Consider the following 26,572-nt stretch of genomic DNA (forward strand, 5'->3'; position numbering starts at 1 on the left):
TACCTGGGATTTCCCCTGCTTGTCAGCTGCCCTCCCGGGATCCCTACGGCTGCTCCCATACAGGGTTTAACTTGTCTGTCCATTCCCCTCCCGGGAACTCCTTCTGCCCGTATCCTTCCTGTGAACCGTAGTGGTCCTGCCAGCCTGTCCTGGCCCGATTGATCTACGATCTACTCTGCTCGAAACCCCTCCTATCCTGTCAGGTACCCTCTGTTCTTCCCGTCACTGTTGCGGTAGTCCTAGGGGTCAAGACCTGGCAAGCACCAGGCAGCAAAGTAGTCCGCCACCCACTAGGGGTGACGGCCCATCATCCATTGCAGGGTGCGCTAATGAAGAGTAGACCTGTGCTTGCTTAGACTCCACGCCCTGGGGCTGCTCGCCCCTTGATACAAGTGACGGGATCAACAGAACCCCGACGGTTTGCAAGAACCCTGACAATTTATTTCTGAGAACGTGGGTTATTTTACTGGTGCAAGTGTTAGTAATTACTAAGTTCAGCCATGGTTTTTATTGTGATCTTATCATGCTCCACAAAATGCAAGTTTATTATGGTTTTCTTACTATGCTGCAGTACTAATCATACTGTGGCAGAGTCTTGTGTGTCAAATATGAGTGTTATTCTTCAATAAATGGTCTTTGCTGAACGTAGCAAGTTGCATTAAAAGAAAAAGGTTTAAATGGAATACATTTCTGTTGAACACACTTTACAGTACATACTATCTATACTATACTATAATACTATCTACAGTATACTACACACAATCCTTCACTGACCCAGACTCAGCTGCTACAGACTACAACAGCTCCATCACAAAAGTCATGGATGACTTCGCCCCTCTTGCCAATGTCCGCCCTTACCGTGTCAGTCGTCAACCCTGGATGACCAAAGCCACTAAAAAGTTGGAAAGGTGCTCTAGAGTAGCTGAACGGCGCAGAAGAGACGACCCAGTGGGTTGTGGATCATTGCGGGCGGCCAGTAAGGCACCGAAGACGACCAGAGCTGTAGCAAGGGACTGAAATGGCTGCTAGGGGCTGAAAGAAGCGCCAGGTGAGGAAGCCTAGATTGTTGTGCTGGTTTCGGAAGTCTATTAAAGAGACTCTGAAGCGAGAATAAATCTCGCTGCAGAGCTCATAGTTAGCGCCCCTGCTAAACCGCCGCTATCGCGCCGCTAAACGGGGGTCCCTTCACCCCCAAACCCCTGCAAGACTTGGTCGCAGACTTGGTCGCTCCTGGAGGCAGGGCTAACGGCTGCAGCCCTGCCTCCAGTCGCGTCTATCAGCGGCGCATCGCCGCCTCTCCCCCGCCCCTCTCAGTGAAGGAAGACTGAGAGGGGCGGGGGAGAGGCGGAGATACGCGCTGACAGACGCGCGTGGGGCAGGGCTGCGGCGGTTAGCCCTGCCCCAACCAGGAAGCGCTCCCCCGCTGCACCGAGGGGATTTGGGGGTGAAGGGACCCCCGTTTAGCGGCGCGATAGCGGCGGTTTAGCAGGGGCACACATGTCCCTGCTATCTATGAGGTCTGAAGCGAGATTTATTCTCGCTTCAGACTCTCTTTAATGCTACTAGTTTTCCAGCTTGATGTGAGTGTCATGAATGTAGAGAGCTAATGACTGTTTGTTTATATAGAATAATGTCTGCAGTTCAAGTCAGATAAAAATGAGTGGGTGGAGAGACCAAAGCTAGCCATACATCTACCGATACTGCGGCATGGTCAACGATCCGATTCAATAATTTTATTGAATTGGTTGAAAATCGGTGCTGCAGCAAGCAAGCTCATTTGACAACTCGAGCAACCAAGGAATTTTATTAAGTAAGGCGCTACGACAAGACACAGACCATTTATATTGCGTGTTCCTCCTGGCAGACTCAAAGCGCCAGAGCTGCAGCCACTAGGACCTGCTCTATAGGCAGTAGCAGTGTTAGGGAGTCTTGCCCAAGGTTTCCTCACTGAATAGGTGCTGGCTTACTGAACAGAAAGTGCTGAGATTCAACCCCTTGTCTCCTATGTCAGAGGCAGAGCCCTTAACCAGTACACTATCCAGACAGAAAGCTGCATCATGTGTACATGTCCAAACTGCTCCTCATCGGCAACGGGATTGACCCTCAGGTGATAACTTCGGAAAGTCGATCCCGTCATCAAACAGGAGCAGATCGGACATGACAGAAATAGTGGTTTGATTCCCGTCGATCGGATTAAGCCTTTTTCACAGTTCCCCTCTGAAGTGAACTCCATACTTCACTGTGGGAAAAGTGCCATGGCACATCCAGCTGAGGGTGGTATCTGCAAACATATTGTGTTTTGTTTTTATTTTATTGTTAACTGTTCTTGTGTAAACTTCCCCATTGGCATGAATAGTTTTCATACATGAGTGATGGGGAGGGAAGGAGGGTAAAAGCGCTGGTTTACAGCAGGGAATTCCTCCATGTAAACAAGGCCTTACTTGACTCCATTTTGACCTCTGGCTGCATGTTTGCTGCAGCTGTGTGTCAAAGTGCTGAAGCCAAAAGATCAGCTTGGCAGACAGCTGTAATATTTTCAAAGGGAATAGCAATGGCAGCATCCATATTTCTCTCACGTTAGGCTTCCTCTGTCATGGGAGGATGACACTCAGCTCCAGGGCAGATCATCTGGGAAGTGCAAAATCCTTTTATAAATTGGGGGAATATTTTATAAGGTGCTCATTAATAATACAATATTTCCTCTGATGCTATCATTCGAGTTTTACTAATTGTGCAGAAAACCACACAGTATGTGGAGAAAAGTGAAGTGAAATTATTCTTCAGTCGATTGGAATACAGAACCTCGATTATCGACATGTTAGATTTTACAATTGTACCTGAGAAATTGCCCATTTAAATCATTGTTGGGAACTATAGATAATAACCTTGTAATTGCTTATGATGCCGCAAATCTGATTGTGAGGAAAATATTGCACCATTAACCTTCTTAGCGGTAACCCCTTGCTACAAACAGGGCAGCCGCCGCGGAGGATTACATGGCCCCAGGACGATTTTTTTTTAATGTTGCTATACGCTTTAGCTAACGGTTCGCTAGCTAAGCATATGCTCAAAGTTGCTCCGGTCCCCTGCGATCGATCCGCAATAGCTTCCGGTATACGTACCCCCCAGCGTTCCCACGCCGGCGCAGCGGCCCAATTGGCTCCAGGCTTCGTGATGACGGCGATCGGGATTGCGGATGACGTCATCTCCGATCGTCGCTATAGCAATGCTGGAAGCCGACTGGGAAACTGTGCTTTTCGTGGGATCGTGGCGAGGTACGTATAGCTGGCGGCGATTGGCGGGCATGTGGGGGACCAGAACAACTTTGGACATATGCTTAGCTAGCGAAATAATAGCTAAAGCTTTAAAAAACATTTTTGAGGACAGAAAACCTCCCGGCGGACGCAGCCTCAGATATTGCGTACCGCCAAGGGGGTTAAATGGCACCTTTAGTCATGGAACACAAAAATGGCTACCGCCGCACTGACCATTATAGCCAAAGGCTCACTCGGGAATCGCACGTCCGTTCGTGTTCACTCGCATTCCGTGTTTGTGTTTTTACCGGTAATTTTAAATTGAACTGAGGACTCTTTTACACTATATGCGCTTTTCTATTTTGATGCAATTTTACACATGATTTGGATTTCTTATGCAATAAAAAAAAAGTCCTGCCTGCTGAGTTTTTTTCTTCTTGTGTTGCTAGCATCCAGTGAAAATCAGAATCAGAATTTGAAATTGCGATTTGCAAGGCAAAAGAAGCCTGAGGGCTCTTTTACACAATATACGATTCTGATTTTTGATGCAATTTAAAAAAAGTCCCTCATGCTACGTTTTTCTTCTTGAGTTGCTAGCATCCAGATATTCAGCAGATAGATGGTTCGATAGATAATTTCCGATTTGTCCGATTTTATTTCCGAACGTTTTTCTGATTGATTTCTCAAAGAAGTGAATGGAAATTGATAAGAAAATTGATCGGAAATAAGAGTAAATCGAATGAAAACTCTCATCTTGTATTCCCAGCATAACAGTTCTCTAGAGTGTGGATCAAATGTGAAACTGTCCTGATTCCAGAATTCATCCTTTCACAAACACACCTGGAATGAAGACAGAGAATCTGCCAACACAGGCTCAACAAAATCATCCTTCTGGTTGCGGAATAAATCACAGCTCAGATACAGCAGCGAAGCCTGGGCGAACTATGTTATGAAACTTTCCCCCAATAGTAAAGTTGGGCGCAGGCTTGTGTGGTCCCCATCCCTCCTGCTCATATGCACAGCGCACAGCAGAGAATGCCCAGGGTGGGGCTGCAGCACTGAGCTCAGCCAATCGCGCGCCGGAGGCGGGGCCTGCTGTGGAGGTTGCGCCTCGGGCAGCCAGAGATCGGGAGGCCCTTTGCATTGCCTCTCATAGGTTTCATGCTGGCAGGAATTTACTGGAGTAGCTGCACAAGTCGGGCGACCTGCTGTCCAAACCCCCCATTTCTGCGATACCTAAGGTAACAGAGACCGTGCTGCAAGCTTTGTGTCCCCGGAGTGCTGCTGCTGCTGCTTGTGTCTGCTGCTGCTGCTCTGCGTGATGAATGAGGAATCCATTGTAGTAAGCAATCAATAAAAAGTTTCAGTGCGCACACAGCTGAGCTATGCCCCCCATCTGCTGCCTGCTCTGCCATTGCCCTGCCTGTGCCCTGGACACGGGCGCACACCAGCCTGCCTGCTGTGCCAGTTAGAGCAGATAAAGTTTGGAGGAGGATGGCTGGATTTTGGCAGGGAATTCCTCCAGTTGTCAGCATCCCTGCCGCTAGGATGTAGCCTCATTCCTCTGTGGAGCTGTAATGTGCTGCGGTTAGTGTCTGGCTGTACATCCCCCCTCCTCCTCCTCCCCAGTCTCCGGGGGCACGGGGCTGGCAAGCTATTCCCAAACTTGTGCCGGGCACGGCAGCCTATCTGCCCCCCAGAGGGGAGAGCTAGAGGGGGCTTTATTATCTGTGGAGAGAGTGTGTGTGTGATGGTGAGCCTGCCTGCTAGTGCTGAGCCTTGCGAGGATTGTTCCTAGGCTGCCTCCATCATACCCTAGCATTCCAGGAAGACTCCATTCTGCTAGATCCCTGCATCTTTCTGCACTCCTCTCTGACACTCTTCCATCTGGCTGTGTATCACTGATCCTAAACTCCCTGCCAAGCCCCACTGGGCTCTGCACACACACCAGGCTGGGGACTGGCTCCATGTAGTGCCACTTGTTGCCTTATTATGACATGATCATCACAGCTCCAGAGAGTGGCAGAGCAGTGATGTGTTGTACATGTGTTGGGTCATCATTGGTCCTCATTGTTTGTAAACAGTGGGTGGTAGCTGACAGACTTATTGCATGGTAAAGTCCAGGGCAAAGTGGGAAGCTCACAGTTTAGAAGCTCCACTACACTCCATTTGGAAATCCAGAGGCTGTCATTGTTAATTTTCATTATAGGTTTATAGAGCACTGACATTTTCTGAAGGATTTTATAAAGCACACTGAATAATGAATTAGACTAATGCCCCACAGAGGAGCTCACAATCTAAAGTGTCTACCACAGCTTTATGCATATCCCTGTCATAATCTAGGGCCACTTTTGGAGTATTCTAATTATCCTACCAGTGTGCAGGAAATCACATCTGGAAGGACATACAAACTCCATGCAGATAGTGTCCTGGCAGGGGAATCGGACTTGGGGAATCTAGTGCTGCAAGGCGAGAATGCTCACCACATAGTCACTGCACTGACTTTTTGTAGCCCTCCTCAATAGGTCCAATTAACTTCTGGGAAAGCAAACAGGAGAGTTCTCCTCGCAAGTAGAAGAAATGTGTGCCCTGGGGCAGGCAGAGGGAAGAAGACACATTGACATGAAGGCAGCCTCTTGTGCAGCACGTACTGTCTGGCACACAGTTTAGCCAGATGTCACTCAGGTGAAGCCATAGCTCCTCCTAGAACAAAACCCCAAAGAATCTGAAGCCTCCAGCTATCTGGAAAGACACTGCAAATGTCTGGATCCAGGGGGCACGTTGGAGAAATTAAGGCATGCTGCTGCTTCTGCTGCCATTTCTCTCTGAATCATCTCAAGCCATTTCTCATAAAAGCCTTACAGAACTTTTATTATGACAGGCAGAGCAACCCTCTATAGACACACTGAGGAAAAAAAAAACGTTTGCAAAGTATTGCTCTTAGTTTTTACTACGTGGATTAAGTCCAGGAAATCTGGTTTAATGTAATATTTTTTTTTTATTATTTCTGCAACAGATAAAAAACTTAGTGTAGTAGAAGTACTTTGTGCAGTGGCTTTTCTTTCCGACAATTTCCATTTCTGAAGTTTTCCCCAAAAACACAGTTTAGCAATGAATGCAATCACTATTTGTTGCATGGATAAACAGGGACAACACATGGTGATTTGCATATTCAGCAGTGATGCATTGTGGGAGACAAATGCTCACTCCAACCTGAATTTTCGCAAATACCTTCTTTTAAGAAGTCAAACTTCTGTTTTGCTCAACATTTTAGTAACAAGACTTTTGGTCCTTTTGTAGCCCCTTACACACTCCCAGGCATTCTGGTACACCATGAGCTTGCTGGGTACTGTGTAACTTTGCATGGATAAATATCTGCTCTCTCTTTAGTACTCATCTTGCATGCTTGGGACATGTAGTTCTCTGAGGGCTGGAAAACAAACAATTTTCGACAGTTGGTATCCGGTGTATGTTTGATACATAGACACTGTGTTTTTATTTTCTTTCACCGGTATTTGAGAGCATAAAAACATCTATTGAACCTAAATTATAAATGGTCCTGTGGACTACATTGGGGTCATACTGTGTTGCTTATGGAGAACTCAGATGGTCTAAATCATTTTCTCTCATTTGCTCCCCTAATGCAGGGGTCACACTTGCAGACATTTTGCAGCAAAGAGAAAATGCACCTAATGCTTTCCTATAGGCCTGCTGCGTTTTCAGGCAGCTTCTGCGATTCTACAACCTGCACTTTTTGCACACAGTGCATGCAATTCCTCATGGAAATCACGGTGTGAAAACAGCCTACATTCAATCGCAAGCAAACACACATTTCATGCAGAAAAGCCATTGCGAGAAGAAATAATCTTTAAAAAAGAAAAGCGATTGCGAGGAATTGTCTGCGCTTCCCGCACACACACGTGCGATCCCTTTCTAAAGGCCTAAAGGGAGACATTTTAATGTAGCACATCAGATGGGGAAGTTGTTACTGGAGTGTGCAACATTGTGTGTTGAATACTGTTACATTGTAATACATTTTTATTGTGTACACATAGGAATCTTTGGCATAATACTGTGTGCATACATTAGCGTGGCTTGGATAACAGACCTTATATTATGTATATAGCTACACAGGTATTCAGAATCCTTGTTTCCACGTAGGAGTACCAAAGTGTACATTGGAGATTTGCCCTACAGAGAAACAGTCTGTGAGAAGTGAAATACGTCTTTAAGAAGTGGAAATAAGAGAAGATAGGTACACAACTGTAGTGCGCCACCTGGAGGCTGGAATGCAGACTGAGTGGAGTATTTGTCTATCACCTTTGATGTATCTGACAACAAGTCCCATGGTTATTTTAAATTACCCAGTTACTAATACTGTTGGTGTGGGCTGAGCCTATCTATTGATGTGTTTGTGTTTCCCATCTGATGGGCCTCAAGGCACTTCCCACAATTTCACAATATCCGGTTTATGCGTCATTTTTTTTCTTTGTGATTTTGTTTTGGATGAGGTTTACTTTGCTGATTTAAAAGATGTCTTTTCACATAGCATGTCTTGTATGTTTAGTAACTGTCAAACGTGCAATAGTGCCAACTCTCTTGACCTACAATCATACTCTTTTCCTGTTTGTCTTTGTTGCCAGCCCTGTCTGTATAGTGCAGCACAAAATAATTATTTATGTATTTGATGGTTGTTCAATACTTAGGTATTTAGACTTCAGAAGTGTGGAAAACTTAAGGGCCCATTTCCATTGGTTCTGCATCAGTTCTGCATCTGTTTTTCTGGATCCAGATTTCTGGATGTGGCTTTTAGACAGACTAGACAGAATTTTATGATTTTTGTTTGTTTGTTTTGAATACATATTGAATGTGGTGTGCTGTTGCTAGTCACAAACTATTATTCCACACTCGAGGGTGTATTTTTTAAATTTAATGTACATATTTATAAAGGGCGAAGCTATTATGCAATGATTACATAAATCCATTCTGTGAAACCTATGCTGAGTGAAGCATGCTTTGGTTTGCTGCTTTTCAGGGCTGTGGAGTCGGTACAAAAATACTCCGACTCCTCAGTTTATGAAACCACGACTCCAACTCCGGCTCCGGGTAATCAAAATGGCCTGACTCCTCGACTCCGACTCCTTAGTCTAATATTTAACAGGGCTGTGGATTTTGTACAAAAATCATCCGACTCCGACTCCTCAGTTTATGAAACCACAACTCCGACTCCAACTTCGACTCCGGGTGCCCAAAATTGCCCCGACTCCACAGCCCTGCTGCTTTTTGCTCGATTTGCTTTGCCTTTTTATATAATGAAGGCCTTGACTCTACCCTAAGGCCTGGGACCCACTACAAAGTGCTATCGCAATCGCTAGTGATTTGTGATAGTGCTTTGCAAGCTATTTTGCAAGCCCTGCTCCGATACAATACGTTAGAATGGAAACTCTCCCAAAATGCTTTATGTCCTGCGATTGAGATTTACCTAATCACAATCGCTCTAGTGGAATCGGCCCCATCCATTTACATTGGCAGAACGTTTAGGAAAATCACTAGTGGTTAAAAGTGATCCCTAAATGCTCAAAAAATGCTCTGGTGGGTTCCAGCTCTAACAGTATTCATAATTAGGAATTTAATCATTTATATTCATATTCATAATTTAAAATAAAAAAACTGGATATGGATGGATAGTGTACTGGTTAAGGGCTCTGCCTCTGACACAGGAGACCTGGTTCGAAAACAGCACCTATTCAGTGAGGAGACCTTGGGCAAGACTCCGTAACACAGCCACTGCCTATAGAGTGCATTTCAGTGGCTGCAGCTCTGGTGCTTTGAGTCCGCCAGGAGAATGAATTGTCTTGGTTGAGGCTGAACTCTAAAAATAGAGCTTTTGTTGGTAGGCAGTCCACACATCATGAAGTCCCCAAGTCTCCCCACTCCCCCACTGGAGGACATGCCATGTAGTATTAAGACTCTGTGTGAAACCTGGGGGTGATCCTGGATGTAAAGCCAACACTCAGCAGGTGTCAGTTGTCATCAAATCCTCATTCTTACATCTGTATTACAGCGAGTATTACACATGTTATCCTAGCTGAAGACCTACCAGTACCTACGCTAGTTCAGGCATTTGTATCCTCCACCCAGACTGCTGCATTGGCCTATTCATGGTAAAGTTCTGCACCCCTTGCAAGTAGTACAAAATGCAGCAGCCAGAGTCCTAGCCAATCCTCCCCCCCAAGCTCAGACATCTCCTAGTACTGCTACCGATGCATGGCATGCTCTACCACTAATAAACATGATGAGAAATTGCATGCGTTGTGCAATACAATTTTTCCAGACATTTTCGCTATTGTGAATGGTGAAATTAAAGTCACAGGACTTTCATGTTAACAAGTATGCAGCTCACATAGCTGACAGGAATGACTGCACATAAGTGTGACAGGGCCATAATACAGACTACAGTGGCTTTACACGTGCCCACTAGAGCGGAGCTGCTCGTTAGTGGCTTTTTCCTTTGTGCACAAGCACTTTTATTCTATTGGACATGTGCTGACCTTACCTGGATCATTTGATTGTTCCAATTACAGGCCGCATGCAATTTATGAAATTTGCAGGAAACTGTATTTATAGCATCTCATTTTCCATCTATGTTACCGAATGGTTGTTACACACTTGTTTTTTCAACCTTCATGGAGATTTAATGCAAACTGTTTGCAGCTTGGAATTGGGCAGGAAGAGTATTTGATGGGCCCATTTTCAAGCTGCATACAGTTTGCTTGCAACCCATAAAAGTTAGCATCTCTTTCACCATCTCTATCACAAGATAGAATTTGCAGCAGGTTGTTTGGACTAGGCGATTCATACAATTTATTCATTACTGGTGTTGTCTTGCCATTCCTCCTTCCAACTTATGTCATTTCTCATCCACCTTTGAAATGTCCCTGTTGTGCTTGCTCCACCCCCTGATGACATCAGTGCCTGGCTTTGCACCAGTATTAGTCAGTAAGCTGCCAGTTGGAGAGGGCATGGTGTGCAGCCTTACTACCAGATAATTACGCTGTGACCCACTACATGGTCACTTTGTATTCGCAAACCGCACTTTAAACAGCAACTGTAGTTAATATAACTTAATGAATATATATATATATATATTTTTTTTTTTTTTTTACAATATTTATTTATAAATTGTTTAGTCAGCGTTTGCCCATTGTAAAATCTTTCCCATCCCTGATATACTTTCTGAAATGTATCACAGGTTGCAACATCTTTAGTACTGACAGGTGATCTCTGGGGAATGTTTGTTTACCGTGAGCTCTAAAGCCAATGGAAAAAAAAGCTGGTCTCCCAGAATGCTCGGGGGAAGGGAAGGGATTCCCCATAATAAACAGCTTAGGCTAAGCCTTAGTGGGAAGGTGGGGCTATATATCAATATACATTATATAGCTATAGGAAGTGTTTCTGAAACCAGGACATTTAAAGCGGACCCAAATCAATTTTTTTTTAAATTCAAAATATTTAGTTGCACCATTCCGACACATACAAAGATACATAAACACTCCTTCAAGCCTATGAGCATTTCAGTGCATTCTTTTCACCCTTCTCTTTCCATAACTAGGGTCATACAGGTGGCAGCCATTACTTCTGAGCTTAGTAGGAGGTTAGATCATGGGTGTGTTTGTCATCAGCTACCCTTCCTCACAGGGGTGTCGTCTATGGGAAATCTCACACAAGCTGAGATCACCTCCCCTGTGACATCAGTAGCAGCCCGTGTTTTGTTTTTGTATCTCCTCCAGTCTGCCGGTGTAATGTCTGATTGCGCTGCCCGGAAGCTCCCTTCCACACTGAGTAGCACGCATGCTCAGTGTGAAGTTAATTATGCTGCTGATGGTAAAATAATAAATATCTTCGCTTCCACACATCATACACTCACCAAATTTTCAGGGTAGGGAGAGGATCCCCCGAACGACCTCTATGCCAAATTGCAGCCCCCGAGCCCCGCTGGTTCAGGAGATAGATTAGAGAAAGCTATCTCGGGAACCAGTGGGTCTCGGGGGCTGCAATTTGGCATAGAGGTAGTTCGGGGGGTTCCCTCCCTACCCTGAAAATGTGGGGAGTGTAGGATGTGAAGAACCAGAGATATTTAGTATTTCACCATCAGCAGCATAATTAAATAGTAACTGTGGCTGCACAGTCTCCTACTGCACATGCGGGGCAGCACAAATCCAAAGGCAGCGTAATAAGACACAAAACCGGATCCTGTCCCGGCAATATGAAAGCAAGGGAGGGGTTCCTCCAATAAATGTAAAATATTTTATATTTGTCATCATGCAGCTGAAAAAAAGGCTGCTGTTTATTATTATAAGTTAGAAAATAGATTTTATTTCTGAAATCTTGTATTTTTAATTTAGGTCCACTTTAATGTAAAAATGAATAATTTACTGCATTTTACCATATGTCGTTACAGTTCTTCTTTAGTTCCATTACTTCACTCTTTTAACCTTCCTGGCGCGTTCAGGGTAAGCCGCGCAGGAGGTTTTCTCCGGCCCTGCTCGGCCGATTTTCTTACTTTTTTTTTTTTTTTTGCTGGACGCAGCTAGCACTTTGCTAGCTGCGCCAGCACACTGATCCGTTGCGGCGCACGGCCCCCCCAGACCCCGTGCGGTGGATCGGGACTCCCAATGACGTCACGACGTCGGTGACGTCATCCTGCCCCGTCGCCATGGCGATGGGGGAAGCCCTCCAGGAAATCCCGTTCTTAGAACGGGATTTCCTGATCGGAGATCGCCGAAGGCGATCGAAGAGGGCGGGGGGATGCCGCTGAGCAGCGGCTATCATGTAGCGAGCCCTGGGCTCGCTGCATGATTTAATAAAAAAACGAAAAAAAAACTGCCGCGCTGCCTCCTGGCGGAATTTTTCATACCGCCAGGAGGGTTAAATATCCAACCATGATCTCAGTTGTGGTTTGTATATGTAGGAATGTATGTGCAATATTGTTTGGTCCAATAGTGCCATAGCATGGCATACATTCATAAATCTTTAGAATGTATAGGTTGTTTTTTTTTTATTTATTTATTTTTTTTAAGATTTCTTGGTGTTTTCCAGCTAACATGGGAGTAATGCTTGATTTGTTTTCTGGCTTATATACTCCACCATACAGCCAAGAAGGGACTAAGTCATTAATATTACTTAGAATCCATCACACTGCTTTTGTTATGCTGCATTCTCCCCAGAATGTCCTCATTTGACTCGTATTCTTTGATTAAGGCTCATCTGTGTATTATCAGAATGTAAGTTTCCATAAAGAGAGGCAGAGCAGTACACCCACACACAGCAAAATAAAACAGCTCATTTTGTTGCCATTCGAAATTATCTTTGAGTCGAGGGTTCTTTGTACTTTATACAGAGAAATTTCAAAATAAACCATAACAAACTGTACATGTATCCTGTAAATTACTGGCATGCACTGGATAAAGGGGCTGGCACATTTGTTTTGCAGCACAGTGGTCAAGGATTTCGTTCCCATCAGAAAAATGTTCTGCATGGTATTTGTATGACCGTTCCTGTGTAGAGTGGGGGCCCACAAGTGGACTGAGCAGTGGCAATCAAGGATGTCGAGACCTAAAAGCTGGACAGTGCTTTGTTGGCTATTCCTCAATACTGAATTTGTATAGACAACTTTCCTTCTAAATGAGTGGTTTAGTTTGGAAGTTAGAATGTAATGGAGGCGACTGACATTATTATTATTATCATCATTATTAGTATTCTTGTGTATTTATGGTATATAGTAAGAATGCTGGTAGAGGCGCCCTACTTAATACATTTGAGCAGTTTTACTTAGAATTTGAAATTAAGAATAAAACAAAGTGTGGGCAAGTGTGGGCAAATCATGCTTCTCTTTACGCACACCAAATTGTTAATTTTTAAACTTGAGCTTACAATGTTTGTATATTTTTCCCCGATTACTGGGTTTCTGCTTTAAAATCAAAGTCTGTCTTTTCTGTTCACTGTCGTTTTCATTTCTACTACCTAATAATGTGGCCAGTTATGATGGGAACCTTTGTTGGCTGGCTTTATAAGCACAGTGGATTGGTCATAGTCGTGTAACAATGATTGAAGTCACATGACCATGGCTAGCTAAGAAGGAAAATGGTGTCCATCATAGCCAGCCTTACTACTGGAGAGTGACAGAGTAAGGTTCTGGAATTGGAATATATCTATAAATGTGTTGCAGAACTGATGAGTAACAGTTGATCTACTTCTAAGATGCTGCTGGACATCTGCTTGACAACACCAGTACAGATTTTTGCATAGGAATTCTTGCTTCCTTTCTCCAAGCAACTATGAATTCCAAGATTTAGATCAAGAGGTCAGATTCAGACCAAGTTCTCCTCATCACTGAGAAGTCTCCATAGGATTGGTTTGGATGGGGTTTCCCGAAACTATCTTCTGGTCCAGCAGCAGTTTGTTTTGTGAATATCCACACAAGTAGTTAAAACCCATTTCCAGGATTTTTTTTTATTTTTTGTTTTGAATAGTGTGGGACTGGTAAGAAGCGTTGGGATATTTATTTGGGCTGCATGTGCAGTGGATAGCACTCTCATCTTGCAGCACTGCATGGAGTTTGTAAGTTTCACTGTATTTGTGTGGGTTTCCTCCAGGCTCTATGGTTTCCCCCGACAACCTAAAAACATACAGACACGTTAACTGGCTTCTCCTTAAATTGACCCTAGACTATGACTATAGTAGGGTTTAGATTGTGATTTCCTCTGAGAGGCAGTTAGTGACGTGACTATGTACATTCTGTAAAAAGCACTGCGGAAGATGTCTGTGAATTATAAATACTTAATAAAAATAATGATAATTTTCTTTTTACCGAGCTTTGTAGCTTGAATATGGAATCTACTAGTCCCAGAAACAGGAAATAAGGCTCATGGTGCATGTGGTTTATGTGGCCAACAGATAGATCTCTCTCAGATCTAATCAGAAAGGAAACTATCTGATCGAATCACTCTACACACTGTACACAGAATTTCAATAGATTTTAGCATTAACTCTATTAAAAAAAAATCTGTGTTGACTACCTGCCAGGTTCCCGGGTCTCCTAGTTCCCCCTCCCCACAACCCCCTTTTCCCTGACCCGTGTAGGGGCAGTGGAACTACTCTCCCCTGTCTGCCAGTACTTCCTCCCGTGTCTTCTCTCCACCGCTAGGGCTTTTCCTTGTCTCTTCACTCCATGGGAGCCGTGTGATCCATGACTAAATGCTAGAGGCCAAACACTAGGGGCACGGACCTTACTTACAGGACTGCCTAGCAACAAGTATTGTTTAAAAGGAAATAAATATGGCAGACTCCATATGGCTTTCAGCTTGGTTTCCTTTTAAAGAACTGGTCAATCAGCGTGACAGAATTTTTTTACAGATATGATAGCATCTAGTTTGAAAATCATGAATAGTTTAGTCCGAGTCAGCAGTGGCAATCTGAATGATGTTTGATGCTTGCACAGTAACCGCACATTGTCGCCGCAACAGTTGGTGCCCACCCCTTCTTCTGGATGTTTTCTATTTGGTTTTCTACCTTGCGCACAGTTTGCTGGAGTACACTGGGGATACAGGCTAGACAAGCATGCTGCAGGAAGTGGTGATACCTTTCCTCATTCACTTATTTATTGTATTTATAAAGTGCCAACATATTACGCAGCGCTGGACACTAGTTAAAGTTATAGACAATATTTAGGGGTGACAACCAGCAATAAGACAATACAGGAATACAAGAGAAACCAGTTTACACAGCACAGTATGAGTACAAGGTAATGCATAGTCAGTCACTGTATGGGAGCATGGAGATAAGGCAAGTCAGGTTCACTCAAATGCATAGCATGGGTGCACAGTAATGGAGGTGCGTGATCAGGTAGGTGGAGATGCGTGATCAGGTAGATCACTTTATACTATACAGAGTGCTGCACAGTTTCATTTGAATCATACATGAGCTTTAGTAAAATGCTTGGTCTTATTTTGGAGCCTAGGTGAACAGTTTCCTGTCCTCTTTTTGTGCATCTAAGCTTTAATAAAATGTTGTAAGTTTGGTTGTATACTACGACTGGACTGCTATTCAGAAGTGATTTTTGCAGGTAGAGGCAAAGCTTTGAACTTGGCAGGAATACCCTAGGGGTACAAATTACACAGACTGAGAACCTCCTGGCTGAGATCTGACTCTTGACATATTTTCTGTTAGTCATACATGTATAATACATTACACTACATGAATATTACGCATTGTCAGCTGCTCGTGCTGTTGCATACTAAAGATGATGCCACGTGTAAACTCTTTGATTTGGTTTCCCAGGAGTACAAATCTGTGGAATGACTCACTGGCAACCATTTAGAAATTGGGGTTCTGCTTTATCCCCATGTGTTAAATTCCTAACAGCTGTACTATACAACGAATTTGGGGCACCAGGAGAAGTCGCTAGTAAAACATAAATCTACTGATATTCTACTTCTGGACTCCGGTGAATACCGATAGAAAATATCAGCTATTTTACCGATATTCTACTTTCTCTCTACCTAACCTTCCTCTCACACTAACCCTCCACTATCTGCTCATACTACTAATTTATATCTATTTACGCTTAATGCTAACCAAACCAAAAGATGTAGATTACCTGCATAGATGGTGTTATTACACATATTTATAAATGACTCTGCACCTCTTATATGTATAAAAAAAAAGTGTATAATCATTTGAATTCATCCCTACTGCTAATGGCACTGTCCTGTTTGTACAAAAGCAAAGTGCCCTCTGTAATTGTGGGACAGTGAGGCCCATTGCAGACCTATCGCACCACAGAAATCAGCCTTCATATGACCCTGAGCATCACCCACTGACTTGCATTACCGCATAATCCATGCTGTCGGCTCGGTTCATGCAGTAATGAGCTACAGCCTTTGCATCGGCATTGCGACTATTTGGATACTCCTGGTGCACTGTGTGAACTATGCAAGTCTCCATAGCCTTGCATGGCCTTTGTAGTGGGAAAGAGCGTTGCGACGCAGCGTGCAAGGGGCCTGATGGTAATTGTATATACTACTAATAATTTTTTTTTCTTTTTTGCAATTGATGACCTTCAACATGGGAAAATGTACAGGATGTTATGAAAAGATAGCAAAGCTTCTGTACCTGATTGGATGTGTGAAGCAAGTTTAAATAAAGTGAATTTGCTGCTTTTTGCTGCACATCTGAATCACTCCACAGAGCCCCACCGGTGAAGTATCCCTGTTTGTAATCCAGCTTGCCATTGAAAACTAAGGAAAAACTGTTTTGAATTTTTAATATTGTGTGTGTTTATATAATGGCAGTATAAACAGTAGCGCTCTATAAGCTGTATTAGGAACTTGATACAGTTATTAACAGACACACCAGACTGCAGTAGTTATTGTGAGCTGTTCCCGGGGGAGCTTACAATATCAATATAAAGAATATTATGCTAGAGCGTTCTTTATATAGCAGAGTACGGTAGGCATTTCTCACTGCTCGCCATTCAAGGGAGCGCTCCACAACCTTGCAGCCAAACATGGAAGCAGACATGGGGGTCAAATATACATTTTTGCTTGCATGCGTCACATTTGTTTCTGTGCTGCTCCATTGTACCAGCTAAACTGATTTCATCTGGGTAACATGAATGGGCATACGTCTCTTAGAAACACAGCTAATCGTGTATACAACCTTTAACCCCTATCTGTCAATTCTTGTTCACATTTCAGCACTCGCAGCTATGGAATGTAAATTTAAATGGTTTAATTTAAAATAGCTGAATTTTTCAAGATTAATCCCCTAAACCTTATTAACGAGATATAAGAAAAACACTTCGACAATCAGAATTCTTGGTATAGTGAATGAGATACTAAGACTTCTGCTGTCTTGCATGCAAATTATATGTTACAATAAACAGGGCTGGTCCAAACAGGAAGTGAATTTGATTAGCCAAAGCTGCAAATTTGCATTACATTTGCATGCAACCAGTATTATAAGCATTTTGTTCACCATATCTATAATTCTGATTGGTTGCTTGAACTTTTGCATTACTGAGTATCTTGCTGAATAATGTATGCCAACAATGAATTCTTTTAAAAAATAAATGGCTGCTGCAACGTCACATGGTTTACCCAAGGTGGGAAGCTTGTTATGTTAGTAATTGTATGTTCACTTCAGATTTCCAACTCTGATATGGTGGACTAAAACCAATCAATAAGTAAAATTCTGTTGCCTGCATTTCAGAGAGATGGGCATTTCAGTACATAAAGTTCCTCATCAGATGCCTACAGATGTAAGATCATGAGCTGACTTCCTTTTCAGTAATTTACAGTAAAACCTTGAATACACGCTAAAGGGTTCTCACCCAAGGCACTAAGTTAGGACTTTTCCTATCTCTGCCAATAATATACTGTATGTACAGCCTGCCTCAGGAGTCGTTGAGATCCAGAGTGTCAGATTGTTTTAGCCGAGTGCATATTTCTTCTCATTACCTCTCTTGCTGGAGGATGCTGTGTCATGCACCCACTGCACCATGCCGTCCCATCTCCATAGCAACAGGATGTGTCACAAAGCTGTAGCCTCACAACGCATCTGTACAGCACTCTGTCCTGAATTATCACCCAAGGGATTGTGTCCCGTGTGTGTACACACACACATGAAGTATGTCACCCACAGGAATAAGGACACAATCCCTTGTGTGACAAGGAATAGACTAGGGAATAGGACCTGTTCAGAGGTGGATCAGCAGTACTGCATTCAGCCGCTAGTGGTTGTGTTGCTTTGCATCCTTTCCTGCAGACAGTTTGACATTAGGATAGTGTGGGTCGTCCTCTGCTGTCATAGGCTTTATGTCATGCTAGAGTCCCTGGTTCAGTCCTTGGCTTGGCCCCTTTCTCTCTATGTTTGCATGGGTTTCCTCCGAGTAGTCATTAGACTGTGAGCCTATGTGAGGGTCAAGTTAGTACATGAATTATTCAATTCACTGTACTGTATGAAAAACATACATAGTACAAGATCTGGTGCCTTAAACTGACAATGGCAGAGACCGTATTATAGGGGAGTGTCATGTTATAAGGGGTAAGAATTTTTAACTTCAATTTTTAGAGAAATTTTAAGACCCACATTTTGATATCTAACTAGAAATTCATCATAAATACAGATGTTGTTTTACTAAGGCAGCAACACAGGTGATCCAACAACTTTGGACTGAATGTTTCAAAAATTGTCTATTAGATGGCAAATATTAGCAGCCCCCTTTGTGTCCTATCAGAACACAGAGGAGTTGCTAAAAGGCTAGAGAATTAGCGGCTGTGTGATTCTGCACAAACTCACTGGCAACCTTTCAGTTGCCCTGACCATCATGTGATGTGACATAGGCAAAGGATTGGCCAAGAGCAGGCAATATAAACTCTTTGCTGGATTGCTTGTTTATACTCTGTAGTATTCTTCACCACTCTCCAGTATTAGTAAATCAACCCCATTGGGCATAATTCACAAATCTTTTTCACCCGTTTTCCTCTGTTTTAACATTATCTACAATATGTTACATTTTGAAGCTCCCAAATATCAAAAATACAATATGCTGTAATATTGAGATGAAGTTAATCAGGAACAACTTTGAGTGATTATTTTGCTTGTAAATGTGCTGAAACCTTTTTATAAATTAGATGATAAATAAGTCATTTATGAGAAGTTTTAAGAATAGAGCCCATTGTGTCTTTATCCACATTATTATAGTGTAGCACTTAAACTTATGAAGTCACACGTTTCTTACTTTTCCTTCATTTGTAACGTATGGTGAAACCTCACTAAAAGCAGCCCGTTTTCCTCTTGTTGGTTGAGTTTGTCTCATGGGGTTAATCAGCCTAATCATGTTTTTTAGCTTTGTCAACACTTGAATTCATCAGTCTAGAGGTACAGTACATATTTTTAATAAATTAGACATTAGATCCAATAAAAATGTTAGTTTAATGAAAATCTATTAAAAACAAAGGATCTTTTGATTGATTGTTTGATGGTCTTATAGATTGAGCAGTAATCAGAGATTTGGAAAGGCTGTTCATCAGGGCCAGATTTACCATAAGGCACTGTAGGTGGTGATGATGGAAAGGCGGCTCACTCCTCTCCCCAAGTGCCCCCTTCCCTATGCAGAGTCCTGATGAGAGTGTAAATGAGAGGTTACTCGCCATATTCTCGGTATTTCACTAGCGAAATCTCCCTTCAGTCAGGGGCACCTCTAGCCACTGAATTTCCTCTAGCTACCTAATACTTGGTGGCACCTCTAGCTACTAAATATTGAGGCAACTTCTGGCTACCTAATACTAAGGGGCACCTGTAGCCGAACACATTGATTCGAGCGCAGGAGATTTTGGTGCAGCCGGCGCCACCACAGACCGTAATAGGAGTTACGGCGATAGCGGCGCACAGTGAGTAACTTCGGCGCTGTCAGAAGACGGAGTTGAAGTTACTTTTAAAACACTGTAATTCCCCACCATCCACAGGGACCTTGAGGGGAAACAGTAATTAAAGAGACTCTGAAGCGAGAATAAATCTCGCTTCAGAGCTCATAGTTAACAGGGGTATGTGTGCCCCTGCTAAAACGCCGCTATCCCGCAGCTAAACGGGGGTCCCTTCACCCCCAAACCCACCCCCGCAAAACTTGGTCGTGAATTTTTTCTTCCTGGAGGCAGGGCTAACGGCTGCAGCCCTGCCTCTAGTTGTGTCTATCAGACGCGCATCGCCGCCTCTCCCCAGCCCCTCTCAGTGAAGGAAGACTGAGAGGGGCGGGGGAGAGGCGGAGATACGCGTCTGACAGACACGCGTGGGGCAGGGCTGCGGCGGTTAGCCCTGCCCCAATGTGGAAGCGCTCCCCGGCTGTACGGAGGGGATTTGGGGGTGAAGGGACCCCCCCCCGTTAAGCCGCGGGATAGCGGCGTTTTAGTAGGGGCACACATGCCCCTGCTAACTATGAGGTCTGAAGCGAGATTTATTCTCGCTTCAGACTCTTTAACACTGCCGGTACTTGTGCAGGAGCAGGGTAAGCCATATATCGGCCGTACCCTGTGCCCAGGTCTCCCAGCAATGATTTCACTTGTACGCCCTGAAGCTACCTATGACAGGCAAGAAAACTAAGGGGAATTAACAGCTGGGACAGCCAGCACACGTGCGGTGCAGTTTGGTGGAGGTTTGTAGGTTCATGGAAGGAGAGATTTATTGTGCCAGGACATCTGTGCCTATAGGCTCCTGTGAGGTAAATCCAGGCCTTCTGTTCATTCTAGACCAGGGATGTTAAACACAAATACAAAGTGGGCTGAAGCTGAACACTGGGACCAAGTTGTAGACCAACCTTAATATCTAGAGGCCATATTCCTCCCCTATGCAGTTCCTGGATGTCTAATGGCCCCCTCCACTATGTTGTTTCTGGGTGTCTAGTGGGGCCCCTCCCTCCCCTATACAGTTCCCAGGTGTCTAGTGACCCTCCCTCCCCTATACATTTTCCGGGTGACTAGTGGCCTCCTCCCTGCCCTATACAGTTCCCTGGTGTGTAGTGCCCCCCCCTCCCTCCTCTCTGCAGTTCCCCGGTGTCAAGTGGCTCCCACCCTCTTTAAACAGTTCTCTGATATTTTGGTGGTCCCCCTCCACATCTTTGGTGTCTAGGGCTTTCCTTCACCCCTAAATAGCTACCCTGGTGGTCTAGGGCTTCATTCCCAAAATAGCTTCCTTGGTGGCCTAAAGTGGGCCAAACTTAATGGAGAATATAGAAACCACTTGCGGGCCAAATTTGTAGGCTCATTGGGCCAGATTTGGGCTGCTGGCTAGAGTTTGACATGTATGTTCTAGACTGAGACTTAAAGAGAAACTCCGACCAAAAATGGAACTTTATCCCAATCAGTAGCTGATACCCCCTTTTACATGAGAAGTCTATTCCTTTTCACAAACAGACCATCAGGGGGCTCTGTATGGCTGATATTGTGGTGAAACCCCTCCCACAAGTAACCCCTCCCACAAGAAAAGTTCAAACATTTGTGGGAAATAGCGGTTTACAGCTGTTTCCAACTGCCGAAAACCATGCAGCAGCTACATCACCTGCCAACAGTAAAATGTTCACTGGATTTACTCTTTAAGCTTACAGCTATAGTAGTAAAAATGGCATAAGTTCACATCTGCTGAGCGCTTATATTAAGTTGGGTCGGGTGGTAGACTGAAGACATCAAGTAGCCCTTAATCTCTTACCATATGTAAAAGGTCCTGAGGATGTGGCATTCAACTAAATAGATTTGCAGCTTGGAGAAAATGAAAGAATTGGGCATCTTAAAAACAATCTCTGACCACCATAACATTTTATAAAGGTATAAATAACCAGTGTTGTTCCTATTCAGTGCCCTGTCCTATGAAACATTTGGTATTGTTTTTCAAGTGGCTTAGGGCCAGAACACACTATTGTGTTGCTTTGCCACGCGGATGGCCATACATTTTTTGCAGAAACACACGCCACCTGCGTTGCTCTGTTGTAGGGCTGACCCCATTCAATTGCAATTAATGGAAAAGCAGTGCATTGTGCCAGATCCATCCCTACGTATTGCTTACTGATCTGTGACTTGATGCTGGGTAGACACCATGCAATTTCCCATCAGTTTGACAGATTGAAACGATAACTTCTGACATGTCTCTTCTGCTGGAAAACTGGATCACTTTTGTGATCTGGAAATCGATCCTGTTGCAGATCAGACTTTTTGGAAAATACTGGTTCAACACATCAATCTGGTGGAAAATGACATTGTGTACACCTAACACTAGAGAAGAGTGTAGATGATCCCTGGTTCTGCACTGTTTTTTGTCCTTTAAGTGCAGTCTCTTGATGTGATGCTTGGTCAGTTTATGATGTCATGCTCAGCATGTAGGAATTAATTTAGCATGTCGTCTCAACTTCATTATTTCTGAAAAATATTATTTGTAATATAAGGTCACTGGTTTGTGTGTTATCCAAAAACACCAGATGACGTGCTGTGGGAGCTCAGTCAGCAAGATCAACAATAAGATAATGAACACGTGTGGGCTGCTTCACTCGCTCCAAGGGAAGGCCACAGTCATTGTTTTATCCTCTTAATACTCTGTCCGTGTTTTTGCTGCTGCTGTTATTTTCTCTTCGGATGACTGTGGGTTTTGGTCTTGTGATTTAAGCTGTATTTGGTTTCTTGGTGAATTACACCCATGCAGAAATACCACATAAGAAAGTGATCCAGTACTTGGCAGAAATGGGCTTCATTTACGATAAATATAACCTTTTTAGGAGTAACATAAATTAATTGTCCTTTCGCCACAATAAAACATGAGGGAACGGAATGTGTTAACAGTAATCTACGTTTGCATTTTTGGACTAATCCAGGTGAAAAGCTTTGGTGTGTCAGTGGGCTTGATTTATCATTGCTGAGGTAAGCAGCACTGACAGATTAGAAGAAATCCTGATCATTTAAGAAACATGCACCAGGAGTTCTTGCCTGCCTGTGGCAACCACAGGGGTATACTGGGAATTCAGCATGTGATTTCCAGCCATTGCTTTGCAGCTTTATGCTACAGACAATGGCTGCAGTGAGGCCTCATTCACACCTAACGCAAGCGTTTTGCATTTTGTGCGCTCCCCCCCCCCCCCCCCTCCCAGCCATCCACTGCTCGCTGCGTTTCTGGTAAAAGCAATTTTCTAAGCGTTTTTCCAAAGTGGTTTTGTAATTCACTCCCTGACGCAAGTCAGGAAATGAACTCTTTGACTTGGAAAATAATAAATACAATGTATTTATTTTTAAAAACGCTCATGCAATTGCTGCACAAAGCGATTATTTGAGCGTTTTGCGTTTTATCCTATACCTTCCATTATAGCAAAACCGCCTCAAAAATGGTACAGGCACCAATTTGCCGACTGCATAGTGGGTGCAATGCGCTGATATGAACCTTCTCATAGAGATTGATTGCACAAAACGCCTTTAGTGTGAACGAGCCCTGACTGCTAGCAAAGGACTGGAACTATGAATTTGGTCAAGGAAATAGATATTTGTTACTGACTGCTAGCAAAGGACTGGAACCATGAATTTGGTCAGGGAAATAGATATTTGTTACTTCCTGGATCAATCATGCAAGTTCAGTAGTTGAGGTGGCAAGAGCTAATGAGTGCTGGCCAATACCAAACCACCATGGCTTCTAACATTTGAAGGGTTGGTCAAACATTTAACAACTTTTTGTTTGCGTTCTAGTAATTCTAGTGGTGTGTGGCTCTGCCACAGTACTTTGTAGTGCAATTCCAGGAGTTTATACCAAATGTACCAGTGGCATAACTATAATTCATAGGGCCCCTAGCGAGACTTGAAGGGGGCCCTCCCAATGTTTACTTCCCTTGGGGCCTATCTCACAAGGTTAATAAAACAAGTGGGGCCATCGTGATCTTCACACCCATAACAAATGTAGCCACAAAAACACCTGATCTGAAGTATCAGAGGAAGGGAAGGTTAGTAGTTGAGGGCCCCTCACAGATCTGAGCCCCCCCTGCCATCACAGCGGCTGCTCCTCTCTAGTTACGCCTCTGAATTTCTCTTAGTGGACTTCCAAGTTCTGTGTTCCACAGTGTTTAGAATTCACTTGATTTGTGAGGTGACCTCTTTTGTTTTTGTATCAGCTCCAGCAGTGGTGAGATCCTAGGAATTCTGGAGAGGATCTAACACTAATGGAGCCCATAGGGTATATTCATTAATAGGGATGGTCAATGAGATGCAAATCATTTTGACTCGCAGCATTATGCATATTTTGTATGCATATTTTGCAGCTTGAAAAGGAACCAATCAAATCCTACTGAGGTAAAATTTGGTCCATTTTCAAGCTGTATAAACTTGCATAAAAAATTTGCATAATCCTGCATCAACTCAAAATTATTTGTATCTCATTGAACATCCCTATTCGCTAAACTGCGGTAAGCAAAATAATGTGCGTAAAGTGAGTAGAGCGTAATGCAGTGCATGTAATGTATTGGATTATGCTCTACTTATTTAGCTTGTGCTAAAGTGGATCCGAGATACATTTTTACTCATTGCATAATTGTGTTCCTTTCATACAGTGGGTTGCAAAAGTATTCGGCACCTTTGAAGTTTTCCACATTTTGTCATATTACTGCCACAAACATGAATCAATTTTATTGGAATTCCACATGAAAGACCAACACAAAGGGCTCTATTCATAAAACTTTACCGCAAGTTTTCCGCTCAAAACAGCGGACTTTCCCGACCATTTAGCAAAGTGGGCATTCATAAAAGCTTTTCCCGCATGAAAATTTACAATCCCCCAGCAGAGCGAGAAATTTCCGCCTTCTGCAGTGTTTTTCTAGATTTATCTAGAAAAAAGTAACAAAGTGGCCATTCATAAAGATTAGAGGAAGCGGTATGTGGACGGGAAATACCGCTTCCTCTGATGTAGCGAGAAGCCTGCGGATTACATACAAGTGAATGGGACAGACCTCCCAGAGAGAGCAGCGCACGGAGGGACTCTGCCGACTTAAGTGTTTCCGCATGCCTTCCGACAGCTTACTGCCAGCCTTCAGCAGGACATCTCCGCTCTGCTATCGCAGCTGCCAACATTTTTATGAATGCCCACCCAGAAGTCTAAAATACCGATGCGGTATTTTCCTTCCACGAGTTTTTACGGCACAAATTTTTTATGAATAGAGCCCAAAGTGGTGTACACATGAGAAGTGGAATAAAAATCATACATGATTCCAAACATTTTTTACAAATAAATAACTGCAAAGTGGTGTGTGCATAATTATTCGGCCCCCTTTAATCTGAGTACAGTCAGTTGCCTATAGACATTGCCTGATGAGTGCTAATGACTAAATAGAGTGCACCTGTGTGTAATCTAATGTCAGTACAAATACAGCTGCTCTGTGAGGGCCTCAGAGGTTGTCTAAGAGAATATTGGGAGCAACAACACCGTGAAGTCCAAAGAACACACAAGACAGGTCAGGGATAAAGTTATTGAGAAATTTAAAGCAGGCTTAGGCTACAAAAAGATTTCCAAAGCCTTGAACATCCCATGGAGCACTGTTCAAGCGATCATTCAGAAATGGAAGGAGTATGGCACAACTGTAAACCTACCAAGACAAGGCCATCCACCTAAACTCACAGGCCGAACAAGGAGAGCGCTGATCAGAAATGCAGTCAAGAGGCCCATGGTGACTCTGGACGAGCTGCAGAGATCTACAGCTCAGGTGGGAGACTCTGTCCATGGGACAACTATTAGTCATGGACTGTACAAAGTTGGCCTTTATGGAAGAGTGGCAAGAAGAAAAGCATTGTTAACAAAAAGCATAAGCAATCCCGTTTGCAGTTTGCCACAAGCCATGTGGGGGACACAGCAACCATGTGAAAGAAGGTGCTCTGGTCAGATGAGACCAAAATGGAACTTTTTGGCCAAAATGCAAAATGCTATGTGGCAGAAAACTAACACTGCACATCACACTGAACACACCATCCCTACTGTCAAATATAGTGGTGGCAGCATCATGCTCTGGGGGTGCATCTCTTCAGCAGGGACAGGGAAGATGGTCAGAGTTGATGGGAAGATGGATGGAGCCAAATACAGGGCAAACTTGGAAGAAAACCTCTTGGAGACTGCAAAAGACTTGAGACTGGGGTGGAGGTTCACCTTCCACCAGGACCATGATCCTAAACATAAAGCCAGGGTAACAATGGAATGGTTTAAAACAAAACATATCTATGTGTTAGGATGGCCCAGTCAAAGTCCAGATCTAAATCCAATCAAGAATCTGTGGCAAGATCTGAAAACGGCTGTTCACAAACGCTGTCCATCTAATCTGACTGAGCTGGAGGTGTTTTGCAAAGAAGAATGGGCAAGGATTTCAGTCTCTAGATGTGCAAAGCTGGTAGAGACATACCCTAAAAGACTGGCAGCTGTAATTGCAGCAAAAGGTGGTTCTACAAAGTATTGACTCAGGGGCTGAATAATTACACACACCCCACTTTGCAGTTATTTATTTGTAAAAAATGTTTGGAATGATGTATGATTTTCGATCCACTTGTCCTGTGTACACCACTTTGTATTGGTCTTTCACGTGGAATTCCAATAAAATTGATTCATGTTTGTGTCAGTAATGTGACAAAATGTGGAAAACTTCAAGGGGGCCGAATACTTTTGCAAGCCACTGTATAGTTTATAGAGCATTCCTCAAGCCAAATACTTTTTTTGTTTTCTTTTAATACTCTCAATTCCCTATAAACTAAACAATCCTCGCC

The 26,572-nt window shown here is 43.5% G+C and overlaps 1 protein-coding gene across 1 annotated transcript in view; it reads left to right on the forward strand.

The window, feature by feature from the left end:
• The first annotated feature begins 4,346 nt into the window (after nt 1-4,346).
• Nucleotides 4,347-26,572, forward strand: part of FNDC3B (fibronectin type III domain containing 3B) — a 384,210-nt gene continuing 361,984 nt past the window's right edge. The window contains exon 1 of the mRNA XM_068281036.1: nt 4,347-4,495. The gene's annotated coding sequence lies outside the window, so the exon portion shown is untranslated. The remainder of the gene's footprint in view (nt 4,496-26,572) is intronic.

Source organism: Hyperolius riggenbachi, chromosome 4, assembly GCF_040937935.1.
Source record: "Hyperolius riggenbachi isolate aHypRig1 chromosome 4, aHypRig1.pri, whole genome shotgun sequence".
Lineage (NCBI taxonomy): Eukaryota > Metazoa > Chordata > Amphibia > Anura > Hyperoliidae > Hyperolius > Hyperolius riggenbachi.